Source organism: Cibotium barometz, chromosome 40 (assembly GCF_041138505.1).
Source record: "Cibotium barometz isolate CiBa-2024 chromosome 40, ASM4113850v1, whole genome shotgun sequence".
NCBI lineage: Eukaryota > Viridiplantae > Streptophyta > Polypodiopsida > Cyatheales > Cibotiaceae > Cibotium > Cibotium barometz.
In genome coordinates, this window is record NC_141085.1 from 11790943 (window position 1) to 11804976 (window position 14034).

The window sequence follows — 14034 nt, forward strand, 5'->3', positions numbered from 1 at the left end:
CAGTGATGTTTGTGGTCCCATGCAAACTCCATCATTTGGAAACTACCTTTACTTCGTGACTTTCATTGATGATTTTACCAGGCATGCATGGGTATATCCTTTGAAGGCAAAGTCCGAAGTGTTTTTGTGCTTCAAACAGTTTTTGGTTATGGCTGAAAATGTGTCAGAAAGTAAGATGGGCACCCTCCGTTCAGATCGAGGGGGGGAGTATATGTCTTCAGAATTTAATGCATTTCTGGCTGAGCGTGGGATAAAACACCAATGTACAGTGCCGTATACACCACAGCAAAATGGTGTGGCTGAGAGAAAAAACAGGTCTCTCATGGAAATGGCAAGATGTATGGTTAAGAGTCAAAGTCTACCACATGGTTTTTGGCTTGAGGCTGTCATGTGTGCCACTTATGTACTAAACAGGTGTCCCACCAAAGCATTACAGGTTGTCACTCCATATGAGGCTTGGCATAGCCGCAAGCCATCTGTTGGCCATTTACGTGTTTTTGGTTGCCTGGCATATGCATTAGTGCCTGTGCAACATCGCAGAAAATTGGATGACAAAGCTGTCAAATGTATTTTTGTTGGATATAGTGCTGAGAGCAAAGGCTATCGTTTGTATCATCCACAGACAAAGCGCATTTTGGTTAGCCGTGATGTTGTATTTGTGGAAGATGCAGTTCAGCCCTTGGTTTCATGTACTAAGGAGACAGATATCAGCTCACGTGATGTCTATGATACATTGTTGCCTCTTTTCAGTGGTGCACAGTCAAGTGCAATACCTCATGAGGCAGTTTTTCAGCCTATGCAGGTTTTAAATGATGGCACAGATCAGCCTATATCTGATGCAGATGTGCATGATGCACTTGAGGATGAGAGACAAGAGATTGAGGGCTCTAGGAATATGCCTAGATGGCTGGTGCAGACTTTGCGTGACAGCAAGTTGGATGCCCCTTTGTCTAGTCGCACTCGTTCTGGCTCTCATGGTGCCTCTTATGCGTCAGATTGTTATGCATTGGCTGTTTCTAGTATGTGCGATGAAAGTGAGCCTGTTTCATTTGATGAGGCACAAAGTTCAGAAAATTGGATGGCTGCTATGCAAGCAGAATACGATGCTATTATGAAGAATGGTACATGGTCTTTATGTGACTTGCCCCCTGGCAAGAAGGCCATTGGCACTAAGTGGGTATACAAATTGAAGCGTAAGCCTGATGGCACAGTGGATCGCCATAAGGCTAGGCTTGTTGCAAAAGGTTATGCTCAAGAGAAGGGCATTGATTTTGATGAGACTTTTGCTCCCACATGTCGTATGACCACTGTTCGTAGCATCTGTGCATTAGCAGCTCATAATGGTTGGAATGTACATCAGCTGGACATAAAGACTGCGTTCTTAAATGGAGATTTGCATGAGGAGGTGTATGTATCGCAGCCTCGTGGTTTTGTTCAAAGAGGGCAGGAAAACAAAGTGTGCAGGTTAAAAAAGGCTTTATATGGTTTAAAGCAAGCTCCACGAGCTTGGTATGAAAAAATACATGCATATTTGACTGCACATGGGTTTCAGAATAGTCCAACAGAAAGCACTTTGTATGTTAAACGTGTGGATGGTGTACATCTAATCATTGCTCTCTATGTCGATGACATGCTGCTCACAGGACCAAATGAGAGTCATATTGCTGATTTTAAGGCTGATTTGAATGCCTCTTTTGAGATGTCAGATTTGGGGCATTTGCATCATTATTTGGGGATACAATTTAAGCAGTGTGATGGAGGTATTGCTTTGTGTCAGACAAAGTATATTGAAACATTGTTGCGGAGATTTAGCCTTGAAGACTGCAAGCCTACTGCTACTCCAATGGAGACAGGTTTGAAGTTGAGTCTTCATGATGCTGGAGATCACTTTGATGTCACACTCTATCAGACAGCTGTTGGTTGCCTCATTTATGTATGCATTACGAGGCCAGACATTCAGTTTGCAGTCTCACAGGTGAGCAGATTTATGCATAGCCCAGGCATTAAGCATTGGCAGGCAGTGAAGCGTATCTTTCGCTATTTGAGTGGTACTCGGCATCTTGGGTTGTTTTATCCCAAGGGGGGATCATTGCCGCCAGATTTACATGCTTTTTCAGATTCTGACTGGGCTGGTTGTTATGACACACGCGTGTCCACGAGTGGTTTTTGCTTCATGCTTGGAAGCTCATGCATATCATGGTTGAGCAAGAAGCAGCCTACTGTGGCCACTTCTAGTTGTGAAGCTGAGTACAGGGCAGCTTTCACAGCTACGGTTGAGTGTGTGTGGCTCAGACGCCTTATGGCTGATTTGGGTGTTGGGCAGCCATCTGCCACCACCATCTTCACTGACAGTCAGAGCGCATTGGCAGTTGCGCGGAACCCAGTGTTCCATGCTCGTACGAAGCACATTGAGGTGCACTACCATTATGTCAGGGAGAGACTCTCTGCAGGAGAGATCAGTTTGGCTTATGTGCCAACACAGGATAACCTTGCAGACCTTTTCACAAAGGCTCTGCCTCGTGAGAAGTTCGAAGCTTTTCGCAAAGCTTTGGGCTTACTCCCTTTTGTGGATTCGTCCACATAGCTAGACACTTCCCTATACATGAGTGCTAGCTCTTGTTCACCGCATCACTCCAGGGGGGATTTGTTACCATATTATAGTAGTGATGTGTGTGAACACACTTAGGACCGCCGGGGCACTTTTTCCCTCACTAGGAGGTTTTTTCCCCCGTGCATTGTATATACGCCCATTATCTTCTAGGGCTGGTTATCTTTCATTTTTGGCACTCATAATACACTACTGTGTTGTGCTCAAGCTTCCTCATCTTCTTGAAGTTGTGTGTGCATTCCTGCAACCCTAATTCCAACAAAGGACCGCCGGGGCACTTTTTCCCTCACTAGGAGGTTTTTTCCCCCGTGCATTGTATATACGCCCATTATCTTCTAGGGCTGGTTATCTTTCATTTTTGGCACTCATAATACACTACTGTGTTGTGCTCAAGCTTCCTCATCTTCTTGAAGTTGTGTGTGCATTCCTGCAACCCTAATTCCAACAACGCATAATCTCATTTGTGGATCTGGTGTTCTGGTGCCCAATCATTAAAGGTGCAATGGATTTGCATGTGGACACTCGTAAGAGTGGCATACTCTTGCCAAAAATGAATACAATTCTTCGAACAAGCATGGTGTGTGTTGTAGTCCATCCCTATGGAGTGCAACATTGATTTTGCTGGTGCATGGTCTAAATGCATCTCATTGTATTCTGATAGAATTTGATGTTTTAATAACCTATATGATATAACGTAACGAACAATAAAGGAGAAGAAGAAGACATTCACGTGGCTTCCACTTTACTAATCATTCAAACATGTGAAACATAGAGAGGGATACCCCATATGTTTCGAAACACACTCATATCACACCACCCATGTATTGATTGCAAGTTCAATATGGAGAGGCAAGTGCGCTAAACAGAAACACGTGCTCCACGATAAAGTGGTAGATAGGCAAGCCTACGTAGCTCTTTCTCCTCTCAAGAAGCATGTTCCACATGTCGTCTGATGTCATCTACTTCTTAAGCCATTTCATGCTTCGCATCATGATCATCTACTCTGTGGCTTATATCGTACAGGGCATCTATCATGTCATTTATGTCATGTGTTCGTCAAATCTTGCTCGGGTTCTAATCCCACCGAGCTTGTCTTTGCCCTTGCTTATTTACTCCGCTCAAGTTGGATATCCACGTGATCGACCGGTTATCTAGGCGCACATTAAGTGTTGCAAGCACTCTACTAGAAATACGCCCCTTTTTTGGAATGCTCGCAAATTCTTCGACGTCGGGCAACTTGGTACTTGTAATAATGATTGCACATGCACATTGTTTTCACCTCTAATCGATGAAATTTGAAATGTTCATAGCACTCATGGGCTCCATGTATGTTGAATACATAGGCGAATGTGGGTTTAAATAAGGGGGAGGTGGAGTCTCTTATATATTTCATGCATGGCCTAGTTGGTACATTCTAATTTTAAATAGAAAGGTGCCGAGCCACCAAAAAGTTCAAATTTTGAATGAGAATTGCATGCTGAAGTGACAAGTAGCGGGGGTCGAAATAAACATCAAAATAGGCGTCCAAAAATGTTTAAAAAACATTTTCGATGCTTTTTTCAACGATTTTTGCCAGCTGATGTTTCAACGCTTATTTTGACTCTAACAAAACGACATCAGTTCACTTATCACATTTTCGAGTTTATGTAAGTCTGAGAGGTGGCTTATTTCTCCTCTTTTCACCTCCCTCCATCCCTTAGGAATGAACCTAAACCCTTCCCAAAACTCTTGCTTCTAATTGTGTGTGTGCGTGTGTGTGTGTGGGTGGTCTTTCAAAATTGCTAATATGCTGTGTTTTGTTTGTTTTGCAGGCTAACAAGTTCTCCTTGGTCTCTCATGCTACAAGCCCTCCCTTGAGACTCTAGCTAGTAGGTATCTCTTCTCCTTTACCTTTTGATTTCTTAACACTTGCTTTTGATTATGTGTGTGTGGGTGGTCTTTCAAAATTGCTAATATGTTGTGTTTTGTTTGTTTTGCAGGCTCACAAGTTCTCCTTGGTCTCTCATGCTACAAGCCCTCCCTTGAGACTCCAGCTAGTAGGTATCTCTTCTCCTTTACCTTTTGATTTCTTTACACTTGCTTTTGATTATGTGTGTGTGGTGTGGGGTGGTGTGTGATTTCATTGTTTTGCTAATATGTTTTGTTTATGTTTGTTTTGCAGGGTTTTCACTCATTTTCTCTTAAGTCTCAAGCTTTATCTTGGTCTCTTCCACTCAAGTCCTCCCTCAAGACTCCAATTAGCTTACATTGTCTCTGGTAAGTGCCCTAAATGTGTCGTCTCGATTTTTTTTAATGCATCTTTTTGCTTTTGATGTTGCCCCTACATGTGGGCTTTGGGTAGGCAGATCCTTCAAGATCATGCTCCTCTCCTTATTAGAGTCATGGCGTAAGCATGGGCATGATGATGTCCCCTGCTTATGCCATGCAAACCCTAAACCCTAAGCACTGGCACTCTCCTAAACGAGCCTTGAGCAAAGGGTTATGGGTCAAGCCTACTTTGGGGGAAGGGATGGCACTTCTACACAACCATCATAGCCCACCACCACACAAGTCATGCCGACAGCAACACTCCAAGGCAAGTCACACAAACCCTAGCCACGGCTTGCTCGACTAATTTGAGTCGTAGAAGGTAAGCACTCTATACTTTGCACCCATGCTAGATTTTTGCCAAAGAGTGGTCGGTCATGCAGCAAATGATACAAAGGAAAGGTACGCCTTAAAGCACGGCACGTATACCCTCCTTGAGCAACTTGAGCAAGAGGGCATCAATATCAACTTTACAGATGTGGTCAATATGGTAAGCACTCTATACTTTGCACCCATGCTAGATTTTTGCATCACTTGCCATTTTTTGAGTTTTTAACATTATGAATATTTTTTGTAGGGACCAATGCCAAACCGAGAGTCCACCGATGATTAGGTTCGGCCTTTCTCACAAGGCACTATGTACAGAAGCAATGCCTTTAAGTACTTTTTTGTCGGCTCCATGTGTTTGAGCATATATTGTAAACATAAATAAAAGACACTATGTAACTTCTTCTAAGTAATAAAAATCCATGTTTTGTGGAATTTGAGTACAGTTGTTGTAAGAAGTTGTTGTAAGAACTCTTCAATGCTGGCATAGTGGTGCATTTAGCTCTGCGGACTGCACTTGGATGTACCATTATGCCAAAAAAAACTTGCATCTGTAGAAGTAATCTTCGAAATAAGCATCAAAACATTCATCAAAATTTGGTAAAAACAAGCATCAAAAAACTCGTCGTGAACATACTTTATTTTTTCCACTTATTGTAATGCTTATTTTGATGATTCGTTTGATGGTTATTTCGATGGGAATTTCAGTGCAACGATATCAATGCTTTTCTCGACGTGAATTTCAATGCTTTTAGGGTTTTTTAAATGCTCATTTTTGTTGAAAATAGGCCCACCTGTGATAGTGTGTTGACTCTATTGCACTCTCTCTCTCTCTCTCTCTCTCTCTCTCTCTCTCTCTCTCTCTCACACACACACACACACACACACACACACAAAGTCATGCACGCACCACACACACACACACACACACACACACACAGAGTCATGCACGCACCACACACACACACACACACACACACACACACACACACACACAGTCATGCACACACACACACACACACACACACACACACACACACACAGAGTCATGCACACTCCACACACACACACACACACACACACACACACACACACATGCACACACCCACCCACCACCGACCAAACCAATTGTATCATGTGATTTCACCCTTCTAGAATATGGCAAGCCATATAGTACTCACTACACTCATTCCCTTGTTCTATAGTCAAAGTTTTTTTTTTCCTAATAAGAGGTTTTTCTAAGAGATGAAAAACATGGTTATCTAATGTAAGGCTCTAAAGCAAGTTTTAGGGCCTCTAACAATACTTGCTAGCAAAGCTACCAATAAAACCTATGCTAATAAAGTTAGTAGCTTTTAAAAAAATACTTTAAGCAAAATTACATGATTAGACACAAAATTTTTGTAGCTCATAGATTCCAACCTCATGCCAAAGAGTTCATAACTCCCTAACACCATTTTTTCAACAAAGCCATGCCAAAGACTAAGGTATACCCTTGAATATTAACCATTTAATTGGAAAAATAAAAAGGAACCATTTGATGTTGTTAGTGATTCATTTACATCCTCATCATTAATGCCATTATTGCATTCACTATGCTGTTGCTCGATGATTTTGTTCTGAGAGAATTACATCAGGTAAAAGGTAAAAACATAGAACAAAGGAAAGGTCATTTGAAGCAACAGAGTAACCAGCTATCGTTAAGTAAAACAAAGTAAGAGCTTATATAACAACATAAGCTACAATAGTAGCAACATCAATGTAATCCAAAGCAAATCTTGTTGTCCTAATGAATAAATAAACCATGCATGTCATATAAATATTTTAGCTATAGAAGCAATTTAACAACTTGTAACCAAGAAGCACCACCAACTACAATGTGAGATGAAACAGAATTGATCTGACAAAAACATAGACCATAAATCAGACAAAAATATAGACCATAAATTAGAGAAGAAAGAGTGCAAGATAGGGAAGAAGAAGACACACAAACACCGCATTAGGTCGCGGCTCTAACTTCTCGTCTAGAGTATTTATAACTTTTGATTAAAAAAGCAAAGAGCCAATAATAACTTTTTACAAAATACCCCTTTATCCAAATATAGTAGGATCTTAAAGCTCAAAGTTACATGCTTTAAAGCCCTCTCGGCAAAATAGTCAATGGCATAAAATAATGTTAGCATGAATACAAAGCACATATACAAAATTTAAATATAAAATTTGGCTCTTTGCCATATTATAAACTTCATGCCACAGCTAGATTGGTATCCTTGCCTAATGGATGTAGTCCCTCACACTATTCCATCATCTAAAACTAAAGATGATTAGTTAATAAACTTGATGCACACCTAGATTGGTATACCTTGCCTCATGGATGAGACACCTTAATTAGTACCCTTACAACATTGCTCTATCATCTAAAACTAAAGATGATAATCACAATAGTTATACAAAGCCACTAGAGAATCACCATATTAATTGATCCTTACATGATGACCCTTGATACAAATGAACAAACACAATACCAATAATAGTAATGACATAAATAAATGAACAAACACAATACCAATAATAGTAATGACATAAATATTTAGAATACCAGTTATCTAGAATGGCATAAAATCAAGTACTAATAATGCTATCATCATTATTATTATTGGCATGGAATCGCCAATGATACTAATTATCTAGAAAGGTACATAGGTTTTCAAGATAACCCATTCTCGATTTCAAAAAAAAATATCCACGTGTAGATAGCTTATAATAGCCCTCTTGCTTGGGTTGCAACTCCTGAAAGAAACTGATGAGGTAATATTTGAATGTTCCTTCCAAAATAAAATCATGAGAACTAATAAAATCACCATATAAAAATAATAACTTCAATTTGTGTATGAATTAAAGATTTTTCTTTTTCAAAGAAGCATGATCATTTTACTTACATTTAACATTAGATATATTAATTTTTTTGATATATCCTCTTTCTTAGATAATTTATCATATGGTCCATCTTAATTCATTAATTTTTGTGATATCCTCTTTCTTAGATAATTTATCATATGGTCCATCTTAATTGGTGTCTTCTTTTCACAATCATAAGTGGTGTCCTCTTTTTTTGAATTAGAAGTGTTAATAAACCTCTTGTTAGCATTGGTAATTTTGGATATTAATGGTAAACATCTTGCTAGCACTAGTAATTTTGGATATCAAGGGAGAACTTATTATAAGACTATAGTGAATAATCTAACTTTGTAGCCCATATAACTTCTTGAAAATATTGAAGTGCAACAACATCATCCAAAAAGAATCAAGTAGACTACATGCAATATAAGAAGAATACAAAAAGAAGAAGATAATGCCTTAGATAGAGAAAGGAGGGAGGCAAAGGAGAAGAGGAAGCAAGAGGTAGAGCTAAGGGAGGAAAAAGAAGTAGAATAAAGGAGGATAGAGGAGTAAAAAAAGGAAGAAGTAGATTAGCAAAGCAACAAAAGAGCAAAGGCACAGAATGAAGAAGCACCACAACAAGACAAGGAGCAAAGGCAAAAGAAGCGTGTGATAAGTAGAGGAGGAAAGGTGAAAGGAGGAAGAAGAATATGATAGCATAGGGAGCAAAGGCAAGAGGAAGAAGAAAGCAGAAGAGATGCAGCTCCAAGAGGTGCACCATAAGTTTTGAGTTAATCATGCCCCTTGGAATATTTAACTAAGGCCACCATACCCATTCCCCCATGATATAGAAGAAAACAAGTCCATGCATGTGTCAAAGCTTTAAAAGATATTTGTATTGGTTTTCAAAGAAGTTTTAGAGGAAGTGGGTAAAGGACTATTGTATATAAGCCATGGAAATCATGGCCTTATAGGAGGCAAGGCTTTAGCAATCATGGCCTGATAGGATGGAGGGCCCTTATGCCACAAGAAAGGCGTAGGGAATAACCAAATGTTGTGGGGTGTCGCCTAGGTTTGTTTGTTTTTTTTAATTTTTGGTTTTTTGTTTAAACTACAATCACAATTCACCTAGAAGGCTCTATTCTAACTAAAGAGGGCACACTAAGGAAGGTGGAGTACTTGGCATACTCCTTTAGCATACTTTAAAGTCGATCTTAGAAAGCGATAACTAGGACTAAATCCTAAATGGTTATCCAAGTCGATCACAAAATGATGCTAGCAAGCACTCAAAACAAATATTAAATGGAGAATTATAAAAAAGATTGAGATTGAAAACAATAGCATTAGTTGAGGATGGGTTTAGAATACACTTGGTTAGTTGTATGGTTGGGAAGTCGGTCTTGTAAATTGTACTTGTAATGTTGAGAACTTCCCTTGTGATTTTTGTGAACCTTAAAAAATCTTCAGCAACATGCCAAGATCAAATAGCCATAACTCATATGCTAGGTCAGACTCATTGTCACTAAGCTCATCCTCACGGTTTGATTCTAATATATATGCCTTCTCTGGTGTACGAGGCAACGAGCTAAGTGTATCCTCACTGTGACATGGCATGGTACTATAGGCAAGTGAGCCAAGTAGCTACTTGTTGGCTAGGTTGTCTAGGAAATGACTCACCATGCCCTAGAAGGGACAAGGAGTGGGTAACATTATTTCATAGAATGACGGTGTATGTGCATAAGCTCTTGCCCTCATCCTCTGCTCTACAAGCTCTTCTTGTGCATTTCTTACTTGATAGGGTCCTCCCACTAGGTAAAGGACACTCACGTCATCGTGTCGTTGTGGTGTCTCTCCTACCATGGACTGCAATGCCAAGAGTCTTGTCCCATAGTGCCTTAAATAAGTTCTACAATACCAGCATAAGTAGGACGATGCAGAAAACATGTGACGCTCATAGCTAAGACATGATACAAGGGGATGAAACTGTAGTTAGAACATGTCCACAAAGGTGGCTCCACAACATCGCTCTGCTAGTAGTGCATAAAAATAGTGTGAGTGGGTTTGGAAAGGAGGATTACTTAGTTGCCCTTGATAGGGTTTGGAAAGGAGGATTACTTAGTTGCCCTTGATAGTACCGACAATCTAGGTCCAAGATAGGGTCCCTCGTATATCAATCCATGAAAAGTCCATGCTCACGGCCTATAGTGACAGTACAACCATACTTCATTCTCTTATTTTGTTATGTGTTCTTTCTCATCATCTTTTTTTATTTTTTATTTTTATGGTTAGTCGGATTTTTAGTATATGTATAGGTGCTATATTTCTATACATGTATTGGTGCTATAGGTGCAAGCTATATTGTCATCGATTAACCATATAGCACCTATACATATACTAAAAATCATGTATATGTGCTATAGGTGCAAGCTATATTGTCATGGATTAGCTTTTTTCAACAAGCTCCCTCTTGATAGGACATAAGTCCCCCCTTCCTGCTTCCTATCATAGCTTTTTCAACAAGCTCCCTCTTGATAGGACATGACATTTGACGGGGAGAAAAACATGGGGTGTAAAAGTAATGATATTAGCATAAGTCCCCCCTTCCTACTTCCTATCATACCTTGATCTTGTGGAAGGTATTGTTCCAATTTTGCTCCATCAGTGCTTGTTGGCTAGAAACACTATCCTATTGCGGCATATCAATATACAGCTTTAAGGGCGTTAAGTACCTTTCATAAGACGGATGGAGCTTATGAGTTCTCCCTTACAAATGTGTAATGGAGTTGACACTTGCGGCAAGGCAATTTGTATTGGCATAGTGGGTTGCTCTAAGGAAACCAATGGGGTTGGGGCTTGGGTAGCCAACAATGGTTTTGTAACATTTTGTGATGTAGAAGCTTCACCATCAATCACCATGTCTCGTGTGATAGGGTTTCTCTTTGGGATTCAGACTTGTTTGGGTGTTGGCAGTGAAGGTTCCCTTACAACAATAGCCTTCTCTTTTTTGGAATTTGAGATACTGAAGCTTTTGTGCATCACTTAAGAGACTTGGGAATTTGTAAGCGGTGGCAGTAAGGCTAGTGGTATACATTTGTGTTTTAGTATCCAAGTACAATGGTTACCCTCATAGCCTTGAGCTTTTAATAAGCATTTGGGTGTCCATTTTGGGGTAACTTGTAATTTGATTTTCCTGCACTGATTATTATGTTGAGGCCTTCTTTGCTTGGTCGTTTGAGGTGGTATAGATGGAGAAATCTTGGGAACCCATTCCAAGGTAGATTTGGGTTGCCACTTTTTAGCCCGTCGTATCTGCTTGTCCTTCTGATATGGAGGTGCTTTTTGTGTGGTGGAGGTAAAAGAATTTTCCTTAGGTTTTGTGGATGTTGAAACTTCCTCCTCGTGTTATAACTCTCGATAAGAGTGAGAGGTGGTAGCGGTTTATGAGTTGAATGTTCCGCCATGGCTTCACCACAAAGACACACCTAGTCAACCAATCAATCATATACCATGCAGCCTTCATCCATGTGCAACCAAGTATTACCAGTTTAGGTAATGTTCTGGCAAGCATAACCAAGAAGTCTTCCACTAGGTGCTTGTTGCCATCATAGTATGTCTCTATTTGTAATATCCTAAGCACCTTAGTATTTCTACCATGGATACGTTTCACCTTTAAAGAGGTATCTACAAGTTGAGGTTTTCCCAACTAGTTTCATGCATTGAAGGAAATTAGATTGTGACTAGCCCCCATATCAAGCAATGCATTGTAAAACACGTTACGATAAGGGCTAGGCAATTGAATGGATGTTTGTAGAGGTGCTATGTGCTCCTCTGTGTCTCCTTTAACTTCTCCCACAAAGGCTTGTGCAGATGATCCCATAATAGCTTCTTGTTGTTTGCTAATATCGGATTTGCCTTTCTTTAGCCTCTTATCAAGCTTGAGCTTTCTTTAGTTATGCTTTCTTCTTGGCTACCTTCTTATCATGTGCAACCTGCAATGCTTCCTTGGTAAGAGGGCCATAATACTTTTTGAATTTACTATCATTAAGGAAGCCAATAGTTTTGACCTCGTCAAGGGTCTCAACATGTATGGTACCTTGAGGTGTTATTTTGTAGACTCAAAAAGGTCATTTTTTCAGTATATTTTAGTTTCTTTTTTTGTTGTTGGATGTCGTATATAAGAACAAGGTCTCCCTCATCGATTTCCTTATCCTTGAGATTATTATCAAACTACTTTTTTCATCGATTCTTTTATGCTAACATGTTCTGTACAGCAAATTGTCTTTCTTCCTCCAGTTGTTCAAGAATGAATAGCTAGTCGGCTAACATGTCACCCTCAAGTCTCTTAACCCCAGTACTACCCTGAAGCTGGGTATCGTGAATTCCTAGGGCATTACCGCCTCAACCTCATATACCATCTTAAATGGTGTGCAACCAATTGCAACTTTGTAAGAGGTTTGGTAAGTCCATAAAGGTGTTGTAAGCTTGAATTCCCAATCATTGGTTGAGCTTCAAAAATTTTTGTTAACATGGAACTGAGGACTTTGTTGGTACTCTTAGCTTGCGGGTAGTATTGTGTGGACTTGTGGTGTGAGATCATGAATGTCGTGGGTAAGATGTTGGATTACATCATTTATAGTGTTTCCCTTGGTCACTCACCACCTCAAAAGAGCAACCAAAGCGGGTAATGATATTCTCATAAAGAAATTTAGTTGTAGCCACATCATTCACTTTTCTTGAAGCTCTTGCTTTAGCCGATGCAATTGCTATTGGTGGTGGAGTTGTCATAGTCTCTATTCGGACAGGTTTCCTCTTCCAAGTGTGATTTGGACATTGGGGCACATTGGTCATGGTTATTGATGAAGAAACCTTGATGTACTTGGGCTGGGGTAAGATGGTAGTTTGCTTTTGCCTAGGGACCCAAATCCAAGAATTTCCTTTATAATAGCCTTGTGCTTGTAAAAGCTCTTTTTGGATCCATTGAGGAGTAGTTTGTAGCCTTGACCTCCTCCATTTGCTGCTATTATTTCTTCTGCTTTTTGTAAGCTTTGATTTTGGTGGAGAGGAGTCAATGGTTGGACAAACTATTGGAACTTCCTGGGAAGTCTGCTCCCTAGTAGATTCACATGGGAACTCTAGAGCACGTTTTGGTTTCTGTTTATGAGCTCTTTGATTCTTCTTTTTTTTGAGGAGTCGATGGAGAAGTTGAGGTTGAAGAATCTTCCATTGACAATGGTGTAGAGGGGTTTGAGCAACTAGCTTCAAATTCATTTGATGGCAAAGCTCCCTCCTTGTGATCATCCTTGAGAGGTAGCAACTTCACTCAAGGTTGCACATAAAAACCAGAGTTCTATAGTTAGGATGTTCTACCATATGTTCAATCTCTTTTATAGGGTCACTTTTACCTTTTGCACTTGTCAACCAATTGTAACCAAGGGTGATTAGCCCTTTGAAGTTACCTTTAGGCACGACTAGGAAGTTACCGACAAGGTGCTTATTATCACAATAGGTGTTAATTTTTAATAAACCAAGAACTTTTGTATTTTTCTTCTTGCTACCCATCACTCTACCTTCACTTGGTTCAAGCTACCCATCACTCTACCTTCACTTGGTTCAAGCTTGGGTTTCCCTAGTTGGCACCAAGCAAAAGAGATCAAGTTGTGCATGGCTTCCTCATCACAATCAAAGCACTAAATAGCACTTTCCCATAGGGACTAGCCACAATCCTTTTCATAAAATTATAGAAATTTCCTAGAAATCTTTTTATAAAAATACAACAACATTAGCATACAATATTTTCACATAACATGCATAATTCCATATGTCCAATCACATAACACAAGGTAACACATCAGTGTCACACCATTAACACATATATCTCCTTGGACTGTAACTCAACATGCTCAACAAGATGG